This window comes from Ranitomeya imitator, chromosome 3 (genome assembly GCF_032444005.1).
Source record: "Ranitomeya imitator isolate aRanImi1 chromosome 3, aRanImi1.pri, whole genome shotgun sequence".
In the NCBI taxonomy this organism is placed as follows: Eukaryota; Metazoa; Chordata; class Amphibia; order Anura; family Dendrobatidae; genus Ranitomeya; species Ranitomeya imitator.
This window is the reverse complement of record NC_091284.1, coordinates 160,406,575-160,430,758: the sequence shown is the minus strand read 5'-3', so window position 1 is coordinate 160,430,758 and position 24,184 is coordinate 160,406,575.

Here is a 24,184-nt window from a genome sequence, read left to right as displayed (position 1 = left end):
CGCTGGTATGTGGTGGATGTGATCCGAGAAGGAAGGGAGCAGGATAAACCCTTCTTGCAAAATGAATGGAGAGGCTCGGAGAGGTGGCTCAAGATGGAACTACCATCCCCAAGAGATCATAATGTCTTTGGGGTTCTCCACCTTCTATAAGGGTACAGTCGATGCGTGATACATGGGGCTGCCGCCCATTTCTACAGGTCATGGGCACCGGCACTATCCAAATCCAGGTCACTTACAGCCCAGGCACCTGGGACTCGAGCGCAAGGAAGCTGGTGGAGGAATTCCCATAAACCTCCTGAGAAATCATAGAATCATAGAATAATTGAATTGGAGAGGACCTCTTGGGTCTTCTGGTCCAATGATGGTTCAATGCAGGATTCACTAATTCATTCCAGACAGATGTCTAGTATCCAGCCTCTATATGAAGACTTCTTTGTAGGAGAACTCACTACCTCTCATGACAACCTGTTCCACTAGTTGATCACCCTCACTGTCAAAAAGTTTTTTCTAATATCTAATCTGTGTCTCCTTCCATTCAGTTGAATCCAATTTTTTCTAGTCTATCCTTGTGCAAATGAAAATAAAGTTGATTCCTCTACTATGTGACAGCTCTTGGGATATTTGTAGACAGCTTTTAAGCTCCTCTTTTGCAAAAAATTCCCAAATACGCTAACCGTTCCTCATGGGACATTTTTTGCAGACCGGTCACCATTCTTGTTGCTCTTCTCTGAACTTGCTCCGGTTTGTTCATGTCTTTTTTTAAAATGTGGTACCCAGAATTGGACACAGTATTCCAGATGAGGTCTGACCAAAGAAGAGTAGAGGTGCATAATTACTTCACGTGATCTAGAGTGCATGCTTCTGTTAAAGCAACCAAGAATTGTTTGATTTTTTGCTGCCGCATCACATTGTTGACTCATGTTCAGTCTGTAATCTATTAGTATACACAAGCCTTTTTCACATGTGCTGTTGCTTAGCCCTATTACTCCCATTCTGTGTATGCTTTTTTAATTTTTATTGCCCAGGTGAAGGACATTGCATGTCTCCCTGTTAAAACCATTCTGTTAGTTGCTGCCCACAGTTCCAATTTGTTTAGCTCTATCTGAATCCTCTTGCTCTCTTCTCTAGTATGAAGTATTCCTCCTAGCTTTGTGTCATCAACAAATGTAATCAGTTTACCCTCAATTCCTTCATCTAAATCATTGATAAAGATGTTGAATAATAGAGGTTCCAAGATAGAGCCCTGTGGTACCCCACTTGAAACCTTATTCCAACTGGATATGCAGCCATTTATGGCCATTCTTTGGGTCCAATCAATAAGCCAGGTATAAATCCACCTAGAAGTTGCTTTGTCCATCCCATAATTTATGAGAAGAAGCGGCGGACATCTGAAGAGGATTACTGTTTTACCTTCCTTATAATTTTTTCTTGACTTTGCCCATTTTCTGCAAATACACTTTCTTATTTTTTAGGAGGTATGCTGTTATGATCAGGTGACCTTGGAGCAGCATGAATAACTTTCACTGGAGTAGGTGGTAACTATACTGACCGCAAACCCTGATCTTAACACCACAACTAGAAGTAGCCGTGGGGTGTGCCTAACAAAACCTAGACACCTCGACACAGCCAGAGTACTAAATACCCCTATAGATGGAAATAGGAATTTCTACCTTGCCTCAGAGCAGAACCCCAAAGGATAGGCAGCCCCCCACAAATATTGACTGTGAGTAGTAGAGGAAAAGACACACGCAGGCAGGAAACAGGATTTAGCAAATGAGGCACACACTAGCTAAATAGGAAAGGATAGGACAGGATACTAAGCGGTCAGTATTAAAAATCCTTCCAAAAATATCCACAGCAGAAAATACAAAAACTCCACCATCTAACTAAAGATGTGGAGCGTATATCTGCAACTCCAGAGAATCAAACAAGACTGAAAAAACACTGACACAGTCTAAGCTGGACAAGAGAAAAACAAATGAATAGCACAGAATATAAGCACACTGCATGTGTGCCACAGAAACAAAAACCAGACACTTATCTTTGAAACATTGACAGCTAAGCAGGAGAAGCCAGAAAGTGATCCAACACTTCACAAGAAACATTGACAACTGGCAAGGACTAATGAATCCTGCACACCTAAATCAGGGGAAATGGCAGAAAGGACCACCCCTTCTTTCAGAATACCGACCGGTTCTAAGACCTCAGGAGAATCAGGCAAAAAACTCCTAGAGAGGGCATCAGCCTTAATATTCTTAGAACCCGGAAGGTACGAGACCACGAAATCAAAACGGGAAAAAAACAAGGACCATCGAGCCTGTCTAGGATTCAGTCGTTTGGCAGACTCGAGGTAAATCAGATTCTTATGATCGGTCAAGACCACAATACGGTGCTTAGCTCCCTCAAGCCAATGTCGCCACTCCTCAAACGCCCACTTCATAGCCAACAACTCCCGATTGCTGACATCATAATTGCATTCAGCAGGCGAAAACTTACGGGAAAAGAAGGCACACGGTTTCATCAAGGAACCAACAGGATCCCTCTGAGACAAAATGGCCCCTGCCCCAATCTCAGAAGCGTCAACCTCAACCTGAAATGGGAGAGAAACATTCGGTTGGCGCAACACCGGAGCAGAAGTAAATCGACGTTTAAGCTCCTGAAAGGCAGAGACAGCCGCAGAGGACCAATTCGCCACATCAGCGCCTTTCTTTGTCAAATCGGTCAAGGGTTTAACCATGCTGGAAAAATTAGCAATGAAACGGCGATAAAAATTTGCAAAACCCAAAAATTTCTGAAGGCTCTTCACAGATGTGGGCTGAATCCAATCATGAATGGCCTGAACCTTAACCGGATCCATCTCTATAGACGAGGGAGAAAAAATAAAGCCCAAAAAAGAAACCTTCTGCACCCCAAAGAGACACTTAGACCCTTTCACAAACAAAGCATTGTCACGGAGGATCTGAAATACCATCCTGACCTGTTGCACATGAGACTCCCAATCATCAGAAAAAATCAAAATATCGTCCAAATATACAATCAAGAATTTATCAAGATAAGTCTGGAAGATATCATGCATGAAGGACTGAAAAATAGATGGAGCATTAGAGAGACCGAATGGCATCACAAGGTATTCAAAATGGCCTTCGGGCGTGTTAAACGCAGTTTTCCATTCATCACCCTGCTTAATACGAACAAGATTATATGCCCCCCGAAGGTCAATCTTAGTAAACCAACTAGCTCCCTTAATCCTAGCAAACAAATCGGAAAGCAAAGGTAAAGGGTATTGAAACTTGACCGTGATTTTATTCAAGAGGCGATAATCAATACAGGGTCTCAAGGAACCATCTTTTTTAGCAACAAAAAAGAACCCCGCTCCCAACGGTGAAGAAGATGGTCGAATATGCCCTTTCTCCAAAGACTCCTTAATATAGCTCCGCATGGCGGTATGTTCAGGCACAGACAGGTTGAAAAGTCGACCCTTAGGAAACTTACAGCCTGGAATTAAGTTAATAGCACAATCGCAGTCCCTGTGCGGTGAAAGGAAACTGGACTTGGGCTCATCGAATACATCCTGAAAATCAGACAAAAACTCTGGAATTTCAGAAGAGGAAGAAGAGGAGATTGACATCAAAGGAACATCATTATGAACCCCCTGACAACCCCAACTAGTCACAGACATGGACTTCCAATCCAACACAGGATTATGTACCTGCAACCACGGAAAACCCAGCACGATAGCATCATGCAAATTATGCAACACCAGATATCGACAATCTTCCTGATGGACTGGCGCCATGCGCATGGTCACCTGTGTCCAAAACTGGGGCTTATTTTTAGCCAAGGGTGTAGCATCAATGCCCCTTAAAGGAATAGGGTTCTGCAAAAGCTGCAAGGGAAAACCACAATGCTTTGCAAACTCAAAGTCCATTAAGTTCAAGGCGGCGCCTGAATCCACAAATGCCATGACAGAAAATGATGACAATGAGCAGATCAAGGACACATAACAAAAATTTAGGTTGTACAGTACTGATGGTAATTGAACTGGCGATCCTCTTTGTCCGCTTAGGGCAGACAGAAATGACATGAGAAGCGTCGCTACAATAATAACACAACCTATTCTGACGTCTGAAACCTTGTCGTTCTGTTCTAGACAGAATCCTATCACACTGCATAGGCTCAGGAATTTGCTCTGAGGACAACGCCACAGCGCGCACAGTTCTGCGCTCCCGCAAGCGCCGGTCAATCTGAATGGCCGGAGACATAGAATCACTCAGACCGGAAAGCGTGGGAAACCCCACCATAACATCTTTAACGGATTCAGAAAGACCCTTTCTGAAAATTGTCGCCAAAGCATCATTATTCCATTTAGTCAACACAGACCATTTTCTGAATTTCTGACAATACAATTCTGCCGCCTCTTGACCCTGAGAAAGGGCCAACAAGGTCTTCTCAGCTTGATCCACAGAATTAGGTTCATCATATAACAATCCCAAAGCCTGAAAAAGGAGTCTACATCAAGCAAAGCTGGATTCCCAGATTCCAGGGAAAATGCCCAATCCTGCGGGTCGCCACGCAGCAGAGAGATGACAATTTTAACCCGCTGAATGGAATCACCGGAGGATCGAGGTCTCAAAGCAAAAAACAGTTTACAGTTGTTTTTGAAACTCTAAAATTTGGACCGGTCACCAAAAAACAAATCAGGAGTAGGAATCTTCGGTTCTAAAACAGGAGTCTGAACAATATAATCAGAAATACCCTGTACCCTAGCAGCAAGCTGGTCTACACGAGAAGCCAATTCCTGAACATTTATGCTAGCACAAGGCTCTTCCGCCACCCAGAGATAAAGAGGGAGGAGAAGACAAAGTAGACTGAAGAAAAAAAAATGGCTCAAGACCTTTCTTCCCTTCTTCTGAGATGCATTTAACTCATTATAGGTCAGTTGTACTGTTATGATCAGGTGACCTTGGAGCAGCATGAATAACTTTCACTGGAGTAGGTGGTATCTATACCACAGAATATAAGCACACTGCATGTGTGCCACAGAAACAAAAACCAGACACTTATCTTTGAATCATTGACAGCTAAGCAGGAGAAGCCAGAAAGTGATCCAACACTTCACAAGAAACATTGACAACTGGAAAGGACTAATGAATCCTGCACACCTAAATATCCCAGTCAGAACTGCAATCAGCAGATACACCTGGCCAGGACTGCGACTCAGAGACAACTGCATTCCCACCTACAACCACTGGAGGGTACCCAAGAGCAGAATTCACAACAGCATGCCATTTGGTGCCTTCAAGAGTGTTTGGATGACCCTCCTTATATTTTTTTCTATATTTGAACTGTGTGCAGAACCTTTATGGGTGTAGTACTACCACAACTTCACTTTATTCCCAATATATGAATGAGGCGCTACAGTTGGTTCCTTTAGGGGTGTATGGATGACCCTAATTGTAATTGTTGGCAAGTTTTGCACTGTGTGCAGAGCTTTTATGAATGTAGCTGTGAGAGTCCCTCTCACATCATATATTAGTCAGTTCTTGCTTCCTTCATAAATTACATTGACATTTCCAATTTTTTAATACAAATTTTAATTGTGGTTTACAAAAAAATTTAATTTTTTTTCACTGGGAGCGGGGTGTCAAGTGATCGCATGTGTGTGATTGGGATATTTCCAGACACATTTTGAGTAGACTTGTGTGGCCTCACTTAATGCACTTGCATCTAGTTGGAATGTGAGCGAATGCATTCAAATAACATAATTGAGGTCATGTGCTTGGCACTCCCGGCACCAGTGACTCCTTACAGTGCGTAGTGTTCGTGATGTGAGGATTCACAAGTCTGCAGTCACATAATGTGAATGCAGACTTGTAACCTAAGGCTGAACAACCAATTTAAGTATACAGCAGATTGAAAGTGAGCGATGTAATATTTTATTCACCTGTGATAGAGCTGTAGGAATACTAAACATTTGCAGCTAAATTTCTCAGTAGGTTACAGCTGATTATTGCGGAACCTTTCTACCAAAAAGAGACTATAAAGGGCTACATAGGTTAATAACTACTCGATCCTTCAATAGCCCAGAATATTAATATAGAAACGCAGGTGGTTCTTTATGACTGGGGTAAAAAAATGAACTTGTTTACCATGATGTAATCCTGTACAAATTGGTTCTTAACGAGAACCTATTTTTCCTGCTTATAGTGAATGGATCCAAATGATACTAGCATTTTTGAGAATGCCATGCAACAAATCATTTTTAATTATACAGCCATTCTCTATGAACCTATTGCCAGGAAAATCTCATACAGCACGCCAACACAAATTCATTTTCATTTATAGTAAGTACTTTACGCTTATATGTCTGATATTCATTCTAGGCGCGTCTTTAATGGATGATGAGCATTTTAATAAATGATGAGTTCGGTACAACACACCACAAGGATATGGTTGAATTCAGAAATGATTAACAAATTGGAAGCACTTTTTTTAGTTTTCAGAGAGGACTCATATCACGCGTAATTTCAGGCCAAAGGAGTAGGAATTTATGGTTTGATCATTAGACTAGTACGCCTGTTATTTCCCTAAAAAGATATAAACTGTTGACAAGTTGGTTTTATGGTTGATGATTATAGCAATTGATAATGGGGTTGTTATGCATTTTGAGGCTGCCAAAGTAATTCCACGTTGCTGAGGGCATTACATCATTCTTATTTTACATGATTAAATTGGGAAAAAAATTAAACTGCTGATCGGCTTTGATGTGACAAGAAAACTACTTGAAATTGCTCCTTCTGAAATTTATAACGGTATTAAACAGAGTTTTATATTTACAGTAATTAAAATAAGACCACTGACAGAAATCTCAAATAACTAATTCCTCATTTCAAGTGTGTATTTATTAAGGTATATTTCCAGAGATTTCAGCAAAACTATTTAGAACAGCAGTTGGAAAATACAACACATTCCCTAAATACATGTACAACCTTCCATTATAGGTGGCTTGCAAACAACTGGGTGCACCATCACTTACCCTGTCATGATAAGGTAATTCAGTACCACAATGGACATTGAGGTCAAAGCACATACAGTGACCTGACAATAACCCAAAAACATAGAACGAGCTCTGAGACGTGGAAACTCTGCTGACCGCAATCCCTAATCCTCTCCAACACACTAAAGGCAGCCGTGGATTGCGCCTAACGCTCCCTATGCAACTCGGTACAGCCTGAGAAACTAGCTAGCCTGAAGATAGAAAATAAGCCTACCTTGCCTCAGAGAAATACCCCAAAGGAAAAGGCAGCCCCCACATATAATGACTGTGAGTAAAAATGAAAAGACAAACGTAGAGATGAAATAGATTTAGCAAAGTGAGGCCCGACTTTCTGAACAGAGCGAGGATAGGAAAGGAAACTTTGCGGTCAACACAAAACCCTACAAAAACCACGCAAAGGGGGCAAAAAAACCCTCCGTACCGAACTAACGGCACGGAGGTACACCCTCTGCGTCCCAGAGCTCCCAGCAAGCAGGAAAAAACAAATAGACAAGCTGGACAGAAAAAAACAGCAAACAAAATAGCAAAGCGGAACTTAGCTATGCAGAGCAGCAGGCCACAGGAACGATCCAGGAGGAAACAGGGCCAATACTAGAACATTGACTGGAGGCCAGGATCAAAGCACAAGGTGGAGTTAAATAGAGCAGCACCTAACGACTTCACCACATCACCTGAGGAAGGAAACTCAGAAGTCGCAGTACCACTTTCCTCCACCAACGGAAGCTCACAGAGAGAATCAGCCGAAGTACCACTTGTGACCACAGGAGGGAGCTCTGCCACAGAATTCACATTACCCCTTACCTGCATCAGGCATACATTTACACCAATGTCGGACTCCCTCGCTTTGATGTGGGCTCCGGTGGTGAGCCCACATCTTTCCAGGTCATGTCAGCTGTTTTCAACAGCTGACATGTGCCTGGAATAGCCGCGGGTGGAATTGCGATCCACACACGGCTATTAACCAGTTAAATACCGCTGTCAAACTCAGTCATTTAAATCATGCTCCGGAAATCGCGCTGGAAATACGCATACCGGTGACCCCCGTCACGTGATAGCGGGTCACCAGTGTGTTGGCATGACAACCTGAGGTCTCTTGGAAACCTCTATGATTGTCAGTCCGGCTTGCTGTGAGCGCCACCCAGTGGTCGGCACTCATAGCAAGTGAGTAAATCTGCTATATAGACATGAACATCGCCTCTATGTAGCAGTGCCGATGGGGTTGTGGCAGCTTCAAGTCTCCTATGGAGACTATGGAAGCATGCCAAAAGTAAAAAAAAAAAAAAAGGTTTTTAAAAATATAAAAATATATATATATATATATAAAAGTTCAACTCATCCCCCTTTCGCCCCATTCAAAATAAAACAATAAAAATAAAATAAAACATACACATATTTGATCTATCAATAAAAAAAAAGAATTAACCTGATCGCTAAATGACGTAGTGAGAAAAAAAAATCAAAACACTAGAATCACGTTTTTTGGTCGCTGCGACATTCCATTAAAATGCAATAATGGGCGATCAAAAGATCATATCTGCACCAAAATGGTATAATTAAAAATGTCAGCTCAGCTCGCAAAAAATAAGCCCTCACCCGAGATCGCAAAAAATGGAGACGCTACGAGTATCAGAAAATGGAAAAAAATTTCACCACTTACCGTATTTTTCGGACTACAAGACGCACTTTTTCCCCCCAAAAAAGGGGGGAAAATGGGGGGTGCGTCTAATAGTCGCAATGCAGGCTTACCGTGGTGGCAGAGGTGCGGTGGCAGAGGTGCAGCGGCAGAGGTGCGGCGGCAGAGGTGTGGCAGCAGAGGAGGCGCAGTAAGCGGGGTCCCTTTCTCCGGTGAGGTGATGCAGCAGCCCGGTATGCAGCAGAGCCGGGTGAATCCTGTTGTTATCGGTGGTGGCGGCCATTTTGCTGAGGCCGCGCGTGCGCAGATGGAGCGCTCTGCTTCCCGGGGCTTCAGGAAAATGGCTGCCGCGATCTCCATCTGCGCAAGCGCGGCCTCCCGCGGCCATTTTCCTGAAGCCCCGGGAAGCAGAGCGCTTCATCTGCACACGTGCGGCCTCAGGAAGATGGCCGCCCCCACCGATAACAGAATTCATCCGGCTCTGCTGCTTACCGGGCTGCTGCATCACCATACCGGGGAAAGGGACCCCGCTTACTGCGCCTCCTCTGCCGCTGCACCTCTGCCACCGCACCTCTGCCACCGCACCTCTGCCGCCACGGTAAGCCTGCATTGCCTGCACAGTAAGCCTGGGACCCCTCTCACGCCATACCTCTCACTGCACCTCCTGATCCCAGCACCTCCTCATCCCAGCACCTCCTCATCCCAGCACCTCCTCATCCCAGCACCTTCTCATCCCAGCACCTCCTCATCCCAGCACCTCCTCATCCCAGCATCACCCCACCTCTGCCGACACCTTGCCTCCTGTGACCCTGCTCTGCCACCGCCAGCCCTCAGGTAAAATACTGTAAATTCGGACAATAAGACGAACCCCCATCTTATAAAAAAAAATTTCTGCAATTTTCACCCCAAATTTGGGGTGCGTCTTATGGTCCGGTGCGTCTTATAGTCCGAAAAATACGGTATATAAAAAAGAACCTATAAATGTTTGATGTCTATGAACTCCTAATGAAATGGAGAATCATAATATCAGGTCAGTTTTAGCGTTTAGTGAACCTAGTAAAAAAGCCAAACAAAAAAACAAGTGTGGGATTGCACTATTTTTGCAATTTCACCGAATTTGGAATTTTTTTCCCATTTTCCAGCACATGACAGGGTAAAACCAATGGTGTCATTCAAAAGTACCACTCGTTTCGCAAAAAATAAGCCCTCACATGGCTATATTGACGGAAAAATTGAAGAGAAGCTATGGCTCTGGGAAGAAGGGGAGCAAAAAGCGAAAACACAAAACCAAAAAAAGCTCCGGGGGTTAAGGGGCTAAAGGCTACCAACTATATTGATTTGTATTAGAAACAAGTAGGACAAGTAACTTGTTGTCTTCGGCCCTATGGGACTGCTATCTCTAAAGTTAGAGTGCTACCAAACTATCCTGGCTTCAACATCGGGCCTTTCTCCCTTCTCCTATGGTCGCCTCCTTTTTTGGTAGTCCATAATGGATTTCTGGGGTAACCTGAGGAACCTTTCAGACATAATGACCCCAAGCCCAGGGTCACATGAGCGATGAGAATCAGATTGATCATGTTAATGACAATCACCCTACTCCGAGTTTGACCAGAGTATCAACTTAATATGATCTGATTCTCTCGGATAAGAGAATCGTATCACCGGTGTGGAGAAGATGAAGAACTTAATTTCTACATCTTCTTTATTGTCTGAGACGGTAGAAATCGGACTGCACTCGGATTATATCTGACTGCAGATCGATGTTTTACACACACCCAGAGACTTGTATGGCTGCGTGTCTTCCGATTTGAAGATCTACTGTCAGCATGCTGCAATTTTTTTCTGATGCCGAAACAGCATGAGAAAAAAACTGCAGATCTGCCTCATAGTATAACATTGGTCTGAATGTAATCCGATAAAACATCAGAGAGCACACATCCGAGTCATATGCTCATGTGAGCGAGGCCAAAAATTCCAAGCTCAGTCCAGCTTGGTACGTGTTGTTAACATAGTGCCTAGAAAAAGTATTCATACCTAGTATATTTTATTGAATGTATAAAATACGTTAAACATATTTTATTTGGATTTTATGTGGTTTACCAACTCAAAGCAGCAAGTATTTGTGAAGTATAAAGGAAATGATACATAGTTTTCTATTATTATTTAAAAATATAAATCTGAAAATTGAATCTGCACTTGTATTAATCCCCTCTGAGTCAAGACTTTGTAGGGATTACATAAAATACTAAAAGAATATATTTAAGGCCTCCTTCACATGTCTGTATAAAACACAGGTATTAAAAAGCAGTACCAGTGTCATCAGTGTTTTCTATCAGTGTGTCATCCGTAGGTCCGCTTTTACCATAAGTGTTTTTTCTGCCTTGGATAAAGAAAGCAATAAATTACAAAGCTTCTCCTATGCATTGCCATGTTAAACATGATCAGCAAACGTACTTCACATGGATGCCATCCATATGCTGCATATGTTTTTCACTGACCCATAGACTTGTATTGGCCCTTGTCATCAGAACATGCAAAAACACAGATATGTGTATAGCAGAATGCTATAGCAGTCATGCTCATCATTATTGGCACCCCTTCATTTGTTTCATAGACTGTACAATATATTCTGAAATAAATCAATATGTACCAAAGTTATATCCTTGGAATTTTTTAATTAGTGGTCCAAAGTAATACAACAATAAAATATTGTTTTTCAACTTATACACTGAAATTTCAAAGAAATAGAATAAACAGCATGTGCAGCCATAAAGGCATCCCTATTTAATACTTGGTTGCACATCCTTTGGCATTGATGGCAGCCTCCAACCCTTTCTTATAGCCATCAATAAGCTTCTTTAATTTCTCAGCTGGTATTTTGCCCCACTCTTCCTTTACAGTTTGCTAAAGCTCTTGAATGTTTGCAGGGTTCTTTTTTAGCTCATTCCAAAGATTTTCAACGGGATTGAGGACGACTCATTGCCGGCCATTTTAAAATAGTTTTTTTTTCAACCATTCCTGTGTACTTTTGGATGTGTGCTTTGAGTCATTGTCTTGCTGGAGGACACATGATCTTAGATTCAAGACAAGTTTTCTTACACTAGGTAGGACATTGTGCTCTAAAATGTCTTGATAATTCTCTGATTTCATGATTCCTGTGATACAGTCAAGGCCTCCACTACAAAACGCAGCAAAGCAACCCCACCATGTTATGGATCCTCCACCATGCTTAACTGTTGGTAGGGAGCAGTTTTCCTTAAAAGCTTCATTGCACTGTCTGTAAGAAAACCCGTTGCTTTGCATTGCCAAAAAGCTCTATTTTTGTTTAATCTGTCCATAGAACATTTTTCCAGAAGGTTGTGGTTTGGCAAAGATCAATCATTCCTTTTTATGTCTTTTCTTCAACAATGATGTCTTCCTTTGTCTTCGCCTATAAAGCTCTACTTGATTTAGTGTTCGGCATATGGTACTTGTTGAAACCATAACCCCAGACTGTTCCAGGTTGACCTTCGGGTCTTTGGATGTTTGACATGGTGCTTTTTCCATCATTCGCAACAATCTTCGAAGACATCTCTTGTCAATTTTCCTCTTTCCTCCATGTCCAGGAAGGCTCTTGACTGTTCCATGTTTGACAAACTTCTTAATAACATTGTGCACTGTTGAATCTGGGATACCGAGGTCTTTGGAGATAGCCGTATACCCTTTGGAAGTCTTGTGCTTGCTATTAATAGCAGTTCTGATGTTCTCAGACAGCTCCTTCACCATTGTGAAAAATGAACAGGGCCTACCATGTGGCTTTTTAAAACACTGAATTCATCATTCATTGGCTAATTTATGTCACATTGGCACTGACAATTAATTACAGGTGATTCTCATTTGTGATTTACCACAGGCAACTTAAATGTGTTTCCATACTAATTGAATGTAAAGGGTGCCAATATCAGTGCACAGCAAGCGTTATGTTTTTCTAGTTTTCCCTCCCATTGTTTTTTGTTTTACATTATTGTTTATCATTTGCTCTTTTGTATTTAACACGAGTACTCTATGCAAAAATAACTGTTTCACTTGATTCATTTTTTTAGAAGATTTTCCGCATTATGTACTTAAACTTCATGGGTGCCAATAACAATGAGAAGGACTGTATAATGGGTACATGCTGCATCCATGAAAAAACAGATATCATTCATACTGGAAACACAAACCTGTGAAGGAGGCCTAAGTTTGTAGGTGACTATAAATATAAGGATGAATGACCTCGAGGAGATCAAAACATCCAACACCGTGGAGACACCATCACATGTTTCTCAAAGCAGTGATCCAGAACACTGCCCCCATCCCTTATGGGAAATATGCAAATGCATGTAGAAAAGCCGCGGAGACACCATCACGAGTTTCTCAACACAAGCAATAAATAGCCAGGTCTTTCACCGGGAAGGAACAACCACGGGAAGGGCAGCATCCAAAAGGAAAACCACCTATGCCAAAACATGGTATCCATCCACAGACAGCTGTTTCAGGGTATTTGCCCCTCATTAGTCTGGAGTAGGAAACTGTTTTGGCATAAGTTTGTAGGTGAAACATGGAAAAATGTGGAAACGTTCAAGGAGTATGAGTTCTTTTTTAAGGAACGTTATTAGCACACAAATTACCAAGTTCTTTCAATTGTTCTCAGTCCTCTTCACTACTGACCTCTGCATTCAAATTAACACATTTCTTTAAGTGAGTATTAAGGTTGCCTATACATCACTGCAGTTAACCATCTCCTTGATACAAGTCACAGTTTCAATTATGCTTCTATTAACTGTTGCCATGCTAGAAGATAGCCAAGTGCGTTTATTTCTCTATTACTCTTGTGATTAACTGCTTTCGTGCCAGAAAATATTAGCTTCCCATACAGTTAGGCCTCATTCACGTCATCATTTTTCATCAGAACTTACTGAGAAAAGTTATAATTGAAAGATTGACATCTGTTCTGTGTTTTGGAGACACTTCTGGTTTTAGCATAGAAATACTGATCAATATACTGATGTGTGTGACCTTACTGTTCTCATGTGCATCCACACTCTTCGCTCTGCTTCATCTGTATTGCATCTGCTTGTCTGCTGTCCTGCATATCCTGCTGTACTGATCTTTGCTGATCCACATCTGGCTTGCTGTTGTTCTGCATTTTCTCCTCCAATTAATATTAGTCTAAACCTCACCAGGTGAGCCCATAATATGCTATATAGTCTCTCAAATAAAGTACAAATTTGACAGTGATGCAAAAATTAGTGGCACAATAATTGACTGTTACACAACAAATGATCTTGCAAGGTTTGGTGGTGACAATATTTCTGAAGCACAAAGCTGACCAGTACCACATCAGAAAATATATTCAGAGCCTAGTGAAAGTAGAAGCACAGAGCTTGCTGGTTACTGATAGAAAGCAAATAGCATTATATAGTACAACACTTATTAATGAGTATCTATCATGAAAGAGTGTGTAGCTCCAGCCTTGTGAGTTTATTAATTGAGAAGCGATGTGAATATTTTTCTGCCCAATGATGACAGAAGTATTCTAGGAGTGATACCTTTATTGGCTAATAAGAAAATAATATGTTTGCAAGTTTTCAGAGCACAAAGGCTCCTTCTTCAGGCAAAAGAAGGAGCCACTGTGCTCTGAAAGCTTGCAAACATATTACTTTCTGGTTAGCCAATAAAGGTATCACTCCTAGAATACTTCTGTCATCATTGGGCAGAAAAATATTCACATGGATTTTTCTGGCTAACACGGTACCACAATACAATTTGTTATTGTACATCATGTTAATTGAGAAGCAAAATGGTAAAGCGGTCTGCGCTCATAGTAAGTGAGTATTTCTGCTTTCTGCGACACAGAGCAGTCATGATCGCAGCTTCTAGTCTCCCATGGAGACTATTGAAGCAGGTAAAAAGTAAAAAAATGTTTTAAAAAAAATATTATACTCATGAGTAAGAAGGCCTAGTGCAGTCAAAACGCATCGACTGGATCATGTCGACCATGTAAATTTTTCTTTTGTATGCACCATATTTTCTTTTGAAAAAGAAAAGGAAAATCCAGTCCTGTTGAGCCGGACTCCAATTTTTTCTATTATCATAGATAATTAAACCCCTTTAAAGGAATATAATAATTCCTGAAGATGGAAAGAGAAAAGAGCTGTCCCTATAAAGAGGGATGTAATAAACAAGAGTTTAAGGGAGATAAAAAGGAGGAAGAGCAAATAAATAAAGCTGTATAAGACTCTGAAAAGAAGGGTCACCCGGTCACATCATAGAGGAGGGGGAGAAACCCCACATGTATTGTCACACAGCGTGGCTTCCTCAGGGGAAGGAAAGGAGAAGAGAAGCTTGTCAGCTTTATATAGTAAAGATCATTAAATAAATTACCAATAAGGCAGGTGTAAAAGGCAATCAGGAGTAAGAGGTGTGTGGATGGGTGTAAGTGAATGATCACTACCTATTTTGAGTTGTCAAGGTTACCTCAATAAACAGTCTTACTCTCACTGATATAGCACACGTAGAGAACAATAATCGGCAGAAGGACCTGCATAACAATCAACAGGGCATGCGCAGATAAGCAGGCTAGGGGTAAAGGCACTAGGACCTTGCGGTCACATGATGATCCATGTGGGAGGATGTGACTGCAGACTGGGCTGCATTATGCGGATTGCGGATTTTTCCGGACTGATTTTGGTAAATCCGCAGGTAAACCGCACTGCAGATTACCTGCGGAATTACCGCGGATTTACCGCATTTTTTTGTGGTTTTTGTGCGGATTTCACATGCGGTTTTACACCTGCGGATTCCTATTATGGAGCAAGTGTAAACCACTGCGGAATCCGCACAAAGAATTGACCTGCTGCAGAATAAACAAAGCAGCATTTCCGCGTGGTTTTTTCCACAGCATGTGCACTGCAGATTTTGTTTTCCATAGGTTTACATTGTACTGTAAACTCATGGAAAACTGCTGCGAATCCGCAGCGTCAAAACCGCAACATGTGCACATACCCTTAAAGCGCGTGCACCAAGAGGAAGAAAGCCAATGGTAGGAACTACATAGCGTATAACAGAGCACGTACAGATGACCAAGTCGGAAATTAAATCTCCAGGACCTTATGATCACGTCACATTGTTAGGAATCTTACAACAAAACATTAAATAAGCCACTACATGTCACTTTCAGTTCTCACACACTATTTTGACATATATAAAGACGCCATTTGGGCGACACACAAACATGTAGGTACAGGTTAGAAACATATTAGTAAGTGCACAGACACCATAATGGATTGCAGGAAGCACTTTTTCTTGTTGTTTGTTCATATTTCCTTAGCGTGTGGTCAGTGATCCCATGCACTTACATTTATAGTAGTGTCCTCGGTTTTTATCAATGCTAAAAAAATTAACTCTTTAACGACCGGGGGTATTTCAGTTTTTGCGCTTTTGGTTTTTGCTCCCCTTCTTCCCAAAGCCATAACTTTTTTTATCTTTTAGTCAATATGGCCATGTGAGGGTTTGTTTTTTGCTGGACAAGTTGTATTTTTGAACAACGCCTTGGGTTTTAACATATCATATACTGGAAAATGGGAAAAAAATTTCAAGTGTGGTAAAATTGCAAAAAAAAAAAAGTGCAATTCCACAGTTGTTTTTTTTTTTACCTTGTTCACTAAATGCTAAAACTGACCTGCCATTTTGATTCTCCAGGTCATTATGAGTTCACAGACATCAAATATGTCTAGGCTCTTTTTCATCTAAGTGGTGAAAAAAATACCAAACTTTGCTAAAAAAAAACAAAACACAATTTTCCAATGCTCATAGCATCTCCATTTTTCGTGATCTGGGGTTGGGTGAGGGCTTATTTTTTTGCATGCCTTGCTAATGTTTTTAATTATATCATTTTGGTGTACATACAATCTTTTGATTGCCTGTTATTGCATTTTATTGCAATGTGAAAATAAAGTATGGGGGCACCACAGAATATGATGTAGAACACTGGGATCCAACCCTGACCTTAGAAAATATATACATATACAAGAAAAAAGAAGCAGCAAAGGCCATAGAAAGGGGGATCACCAGGCAACAAGGATATATGCAAAAAAATACACAGCTTTTATTAAGGTGAAATACAGGACAAGAAAACTTTAAAAACATCTAAAATCAAGTAATAACAATGCCTGAAATAAGGCAAGTGCCTGTATACCATACATATATAGGGGGAAAGAATAGACATGTATGCAAATATATTACAGACTCCTATATGGATAGCATATGTACAAAATATGTAAATGTATAGTAACAGAGCTGATCATATAAAATAAAATAAACAATACATGCCCTAAGAGTCACATATGATGAACTGGGAGTACTGAAGTGCTCAAAGATATAATATATGCACTATAGTGGTTCTAAACAGCCCAGAACAGCCTATAAATAAGCTAGCATAGTTCACATATAAATGCACATAAAACCATATCATGAATACATCTAGATACAGCATAGAACTATCGGTCACCAACAGATATTGGTCACACTGGGTTGCAGAGAGGACCAGGCAGAATAACCCTGAAAGCCCAAACACTCAAAGAGAGACCAGAAAGTATATGGAGCCAAAATAATGCATTCTAAGTGAAGCCGCTCCCTATGTGCATGGCATGCCAGCTTGCCATTTCCCCCGCAAGAAGATTAGTTATGATAAGTCAATCTAAATAAAGACAGGCACTGAGACAGAGCATATACCCTACGCGTGTCGCCACAGCGGTGGCTTCATCAGGGGTATGGTAGTCGTCACATATGCCCTTGTATAAATACCTTAAATCATGATGTACCTTGATACAGCTGTGTGCATGTTAACGTCGGCTCATGGAGCAGAGTGCCCAGCGGTATACACTGCGCATGCGCCGGCGTGCTGGTGCCGGAAATCACCGGCGCTTAGCAACAGTACAGTGTGTGGACCCTACAAGGCCACGCCCACACATAGCAGAAGTGTGGTGACGTACGGCTCAGAGCGGCTGGATCCATGCAAACAACCAGCGCTCTAGGCCCGGAAGTGGCTGGCACCTAGCAACCAGTGTAAATAAAGCGTCACAACCTCACAACGAGATGTAACTCAATGCGGCTGTGTTCATATTAACATCGGCTCTTAAAACAGAATGCCCAGCGATAATGACTGTGCAGGCGCCGGCGTGCTGTGCGCCAGGCATCACCGGCGCCTAGCAACATTATAATATGTGGACCCTACAAAGCCACACCCACACATAGCTGACGTGTGGTAACGTACGGCTCAGAGCGACTGGGTCCATTGTTGTGAATTCTGTGGCAGAGCTCCCTCCTGTGGTCACAAGTGGTACTTCGGCTGATTCTCTCTGGGAGCTTCCGTTTGTGGAGGAAAGTGGTACTGCGGCTTCTGAGTTTCCTCCCTCAGGTGATCTGGTGAGGTCGTTAGGTGCTTCTCTACTTAACTCCACCTAATGCTTTGATCCATGCTTCCTGTCAATGTTCCAGTGTTGGACTTGTTTTTCCCTGGCTCATTCCTGTGGCCTGCTGCTCTGCATAGCTAAGTTCTTCTTTGCTATTTGTTTGCTATTTTTTCTGTCCAGCTTGTCTAATTGTTTTGCTGGAAGCTCTGGGACGCAAAGGGTGTACCTCCGTGCCGTTAGTTCGGTACGGAGGGTCTTTTTGCCCCCTTTGCGTGGTTTTCTTTAGGGTTTTGTGTAGACCGCTAAGTTATCTTTCCTATCCTCGCTCTGTTAAGAAAGTCGGGCCTCACTTTGCTGAATCTATTTCATCCCTACGTTTGTCTTTTCATCTTAACTCACAGTCATTATATGTGGGGGGCTGCCTTTTCCTTTGGGGTATTTCTCTGAGGCAAGGTAGGCTTATTTTCTATCTTCAGGCTAGTTAGTTTCTCAGGCTGTGTCGAGTTGCATAGGCAGAGTTAGGCGCAATCCACGGCTGCCTCTAGTGTTGTTTGGAGAGGATTAGGGATTGTGGTCTACAGAGTTCCCACGTCTCAGAGCTCGTTCTATTATTTTGGGTTATTGTCAGATCACTGTATGTGCTCTGACCGCTATGTCCATTGTGAGACTGAATTGCCTATCACAACAGTACAGGAAGCCTAAAGTGCTAATGATTCTCAATAGAGGGAAAAAAGAAGTTCTGAGACCATTTTTTTTTCTTTGCACTGTGTTTTGCCTTTTTTTTCCCCTAGACATTTGGGTGGTTCAGGACACAGGTGTAGCAATGGACATTAAAGGTCTGTCTTCATGTGTGGATCAGCTCACGGCAAGAGTTCAAAATATTCAAGATTTTGTGGTTCAGAATTCTTTGTTAGAACCGAGAATTCCTATTCCAGATTTGTTTTTTGGAGATAGAACTACATTTCTGAGTTTCAAAAATAATTATAAATTATTTCTGGCTTTGAAACCTCGCTCCTCTGGTGACCCAGTTCAACAGGTTAGGATCGTCATTTCTTTTTTGCGTGGCGACCCTCAGGACTGGGCATTTTCTCTTGCGTCAGGAGATCCTGCATTAAGTAATATCGATGCGTTTTTCCTGGCGCTTGGATTGCTGTACGATGAGCCTAATTCAGTGGATCAGGCAGAAAAAAATTTGCTGGCTCTTTGTCAGGCTCAGGATGAGATAGAGGTATATTGCCAGAAATTTAGAAAGTGGTCACTCAATGGAATGAATCTGCGCTGGCAGCTATATTCAGAAAGGGTCTCTCTGAAGCCCTTAAGGATGTCATGGTGGGATTTCCTATGCCTGCTGGTTTGAATGAGTCTATGTCTTTGGCCATTCAGATCGGTCGACGCTTGCGTGAGCGTAAATCTGTGCACCATTTGGCGGTATTACCTGAGATTAAACCTGAGCCTATGCAGTGCGATAGGACTATGACCAGAGTTGAACGGCAAGAACACAGACGTCTGAATGGGCTGTGTTTCTACTGTGGTGATTCCACTCATGCTATCTCTGATTGTCCTAAGCGCACTAAGCGGTTCGCTAGGTCTGCCACCATTGGTACAGTACAGTCAAAATTTCTTCTGTCCGTTACCCTGTTCTGCTCTTTGTCATCGTATTCTGTCATGGCGTTTGTGGATTCAGGCGCTGCCCTGAATTTGATGGACTTGGAATATGCTAAGCGTTGTGGGTTTTTCTTGGAGCCCTTGCAGTGTCCTATTCCATTGAGAGGAATTGATGCTACGCCTTTGGCCAAGAATAAGCCTCAATACTGGACCCAGCTGACCATGTGCATGGCTCCTGCACATCAGGAGGTTATTCGCTTTCTGGTGTTGCATAATCTGCATGATGTGGTCGCGTTGGGGTTGCCATGGCTACAAGCCCATAATCCAGTATTGGATTGGAAATCCATGTCGGTGTCCAGCTGGGGTTGTCAGGGGGTACATGGTGATGTTCCATTTCTGTCAATTTCGTCATCCACCCCTTCTGAGGTTCCAGAGTTCTTGCCTGATTACCGGGATGTATTTGATGAGCCCAAGTCCGATGCCCTACCTCCGCATAGGGATTGTGATTGTGCTATCAATTTGATTCCTGGTAGTAAATTCCCAAAAGGTCGACTGTTTAATTTATCCGTGCCTGAGCACACCGCTATGCGCAGTTATGTGAAGGAATCCCTGGAGAAGGGGCATATTCGCCCGTCATCGTCACCATTAGGAGCAGGGTTCGTTTTTGTAGCCAAGAAGGATGGTTCGCTGAGACCTTGTATAGATTACCGCCTTCTTAGTAAGATCACTGTTAAATTTCAGTACCCCTTGCCATTGTTATCTGATTTGTTTGCTCGGATTAAGGGGGCTAGTTGGTTCACCAAGATAGATCTTCGTGGTGCGTATAATCTGGTGCGAATCAGGCGAGGCGATGAATGGAAAACTGCATTTAATACGCCCGAGGGTCATTTTGAGTATCTAGTGATGCCATTCGGACTTGCCAATGCTCCATCAGTGTTTCAGTCGTTTATGCATGACATCTTCCGAGAGTACCTGGATAAATTCCTGATTGTGTACTTGGATGACATTTTGATCTTCTCGGATGATTGGGAGTCTCATGTGAAGCAGGTCAGAACGGTTTTTCAGGTCCTGCGTGCTAATTCTTTGTTTGTGAAGGGATCAAAGTGTCTCTTTGGTGTGCAGAAGGTTTCATTTTTGGGGTTCATCTTTTCCCCTTCTACTATCGAGATGGATCCTGATAAGGTCCAAGCCATCCATGATTGGACTCAGCCAACATCTCTGAAAAGTCTGCAAAAGTTCCTGGGCTTTGCTAATTTTTATCGTCGCTTCATCTGCAATTTTTCTAGTATTGCCAAACCATTGACCGATTTGACCAAGAAGGGTGCTGATTTGGTCAATTGGTCTTCTGCTGCTGTGGAAGCTTTTCAAGAGTTGAAGCGTCGTTTTTCTTCTGCCCCTGTGTTGTGTCAACCAGATGTTTCTCTTCCGTTCCAGGTCGAGGTTGATGCTTCTGAGATTGGAGCAGGGGCTGTTTTGTCGCAGAGAGGTTCTGATTGCTCAGTGATGAAACCATGCGCTTTTTTTTCCAGGAAGTTTTCGCCTGCTGAGCGAAATTATGATGTGGGCAACCGAGAGTTGCTGGCCATGAAGTGGGCATTCGAGGAGTGGCGTCATTGGCTTGAAGGAGCTAAGCATCGCGTGGTGGTATTGACTGATCATAAGAACTTGACTTATCTCGAGTCTGCTAAGCGTTTGAATCCTAGACAGGCTCGTTGGTCGCTGTTTTTTGCCCGTTTTGACTTTGTGATTTGGTACCTTCCGGGCTCTAAAAATGTGAAGGCAGATGCTCTGTCTAGGAGTTTTGTGCCCGACTCTCCGGGTTTATCTGAGCCGGCGGGTATCCTCAAGGAAGGAGTAATTGTGTCTGCCATCTCCCCTGATTTGCGGCGGGTGTCGCAAAAATTTCAGGCTAATAAACCTGATCGTTGTCCAGCGGAGAAACTGTTTGTCCCTGATAGGTGGACGAATAAAGTAACATAGTAACATTGTAACATAGTTAATAAGGCCGAAAAAAGACATTTGTCCATCCAGTTCAGCCTATATTCCATCATAATAAATCCCCAGATCTACGTCCTTCTACAGAACCTAATTGTATGATACAATATTGTTCTGCTCCAGGAAGACATCCAGGCCTCTCTTGAACCCCTCGACTGAGTTCGCCATCACCACCTCCTCAGGCAAGCAATTCCAGATTCTCACTGCCCTAACAGTAAAGAATCCTCTTCTATGTTGGTGGAAAAACCTTCTCTCCTCCAGACGCAAAGAATGCCCCCTTGTGCCCGTCACCTTCCTTGGTATAAACAGATCCTCAGCGAGATATTTGTATTGTCCCCTTATATACTTATACATGGTTATTAGATCGCCCCTCAGTCGTCTTTTTTCTAGACTAAATAATCCTAATTTCGCTAATCTATCTGGGTATTGTAGTTCTCCCATCCCCTTTATTAATTTTGTTGTCCTCCTTTGCACTCTCTCTAGTTCCATTATATCCTTCCTGAGCACCGGTGCCCAAAACTGGACACAGTACTCCATGTGCGGTCTAACTAGGGATTTGTACAGAGGCAGTATAATGCTCTCATCATGTGTATCCAGACCTCTTTTAATGCACCCCATGATCCTGTTTGCCTTGGCAGCTGCTGCCTGGCACTGGCTGCTCCAGGTAAGTTTATCATTAACTAGGATCCCCAAGTCCTTCTCCCTGTCAGATTTAGCCAGTGGTTTCCCATTCAGTGTGTAATGGTGATATTGATTCCTTCTTCCCATGTGTATAACCTTACATTTATCATTGTTAAACCTCATCTGCCACCTTTCAGCCCAAATTTCCAACTTATCCAGATCCATCTGTAGCAGAATACTATCTTCTCTTGTATTAACTGCTTTACATAGTTTTGTATCATCTGCAAATATTGATATTTTACTGTGTAAACCTTCTACCAGATCATTAATGAATATGTTGAAGAGAACAGGTCCCAATACTGACCCCTGCGGTACGCCACTGGTCACAGCGACCCAGTTAGAGACTATACCATTTATAACCACCCTCTGCTTTCTATCACTAAGCCAGTTACTAACCCATTTACACACATTTTCCCCCAGACCAAGCATTCTCATTTTGTGTACCAACCTCTTGTGCGGCACGGTATCAAACGCTTTGGAAAAATCGAGACATACCACGTCCAATGACTCACCGTGGTCCAGCCTATAGCTTACCTCTTCATAAAAACTGATTAGATTGGTTTGACAGGAGCGATTTCTCATAAACCCATGCTGATATGGAGTTAAACAGTTATTCTCATTGAGATAATCCAGAATAACATCCCTCAGAAACCCTTCAAATATTTTACCAACAATAGAGGTTAGACTTACTGGCCTATAATTTCCAGGTTCACTTTTAGAGCCCTTTTTGAATATTGGCACCACAATTGCTATGCGCCAGTCCTGCGGAACAGACCCTGTCGCTACAGAGTCCCGAAAAATAAGAAATAATGGTTTATCTATTACATTACTTAGTTCTCTTAGTACTCGTGGGTGTATGCCATCCGGACCCGGAGATTTATCTATTTTAATCTTATTTAGCCGGTTTCGCACCTCTTCTTGGGTTAGATTGGTGACCCATAATATAGGGTTTTCATTGTTTCTTGGGATTTCACCTAGCATTTCATTTTCCACCGTGAATACCGTGGAGAAGAAGGTGTTTAATATGTTAGCTTTTTCCTCGTCATCTACAACCATTCTTTCCTCACTATTTTTTAAGGGGCCTACATTTTCAGTTTTTATTCTTTTACTATTGATATAGTTGAAGAACAGTTTGGGATTAGTTTTACTTTGCTTCTCTGTTTCCTTTTTGGCAGCTTTAATTAGTTTTTTAGATAAAGTATTTTTCTCCCTATAGTTTTTTAGAGCTTCAGTGGTGCCACCTTGCTTTAGTAGTGCAAATGCTTTCTTTTTACTGTTAATTGCCTGTCTTACTTCTTTGTTTAGCCACATTGGGTTTTTCCTATTTCTAGTCCTTTTATTCCCACAAGGTATAAACCGCTTACACTGCCTATTTAGGATGTTCTTAAACATTTCCCATTTATTATCTGTATTCTTATTTCTGAGGAAATTGTCCCAGTCTACCAGATTAAGGGCATCTCTAAGCTGGTCAAACTTTGCCTTCCTAAAGTTCAGTGTTTTTGTGACTCCCTGACAAGTCCCCCTAGTGAAAGACAGGTGAAACTGTACAATATTGTGGTCGCTATTTCCTAGATGCCCGACCACCTGCAGATTTGTTATTCTGTCAGGTCTATTAGATGGTATTAGGTCTAAAAGTGCTGCTCCTCTGGTTGGATTCTGCACCAATTGTGAAAGATAATTTTTCTTGGTTATTAGCAGAAACCTGTTGCCTTTATGGGTTTCACAGGTTTCTGTTTCCCAGTTAATATCCGGGTAGTTAAAGTCCCCCATAACCAGGAC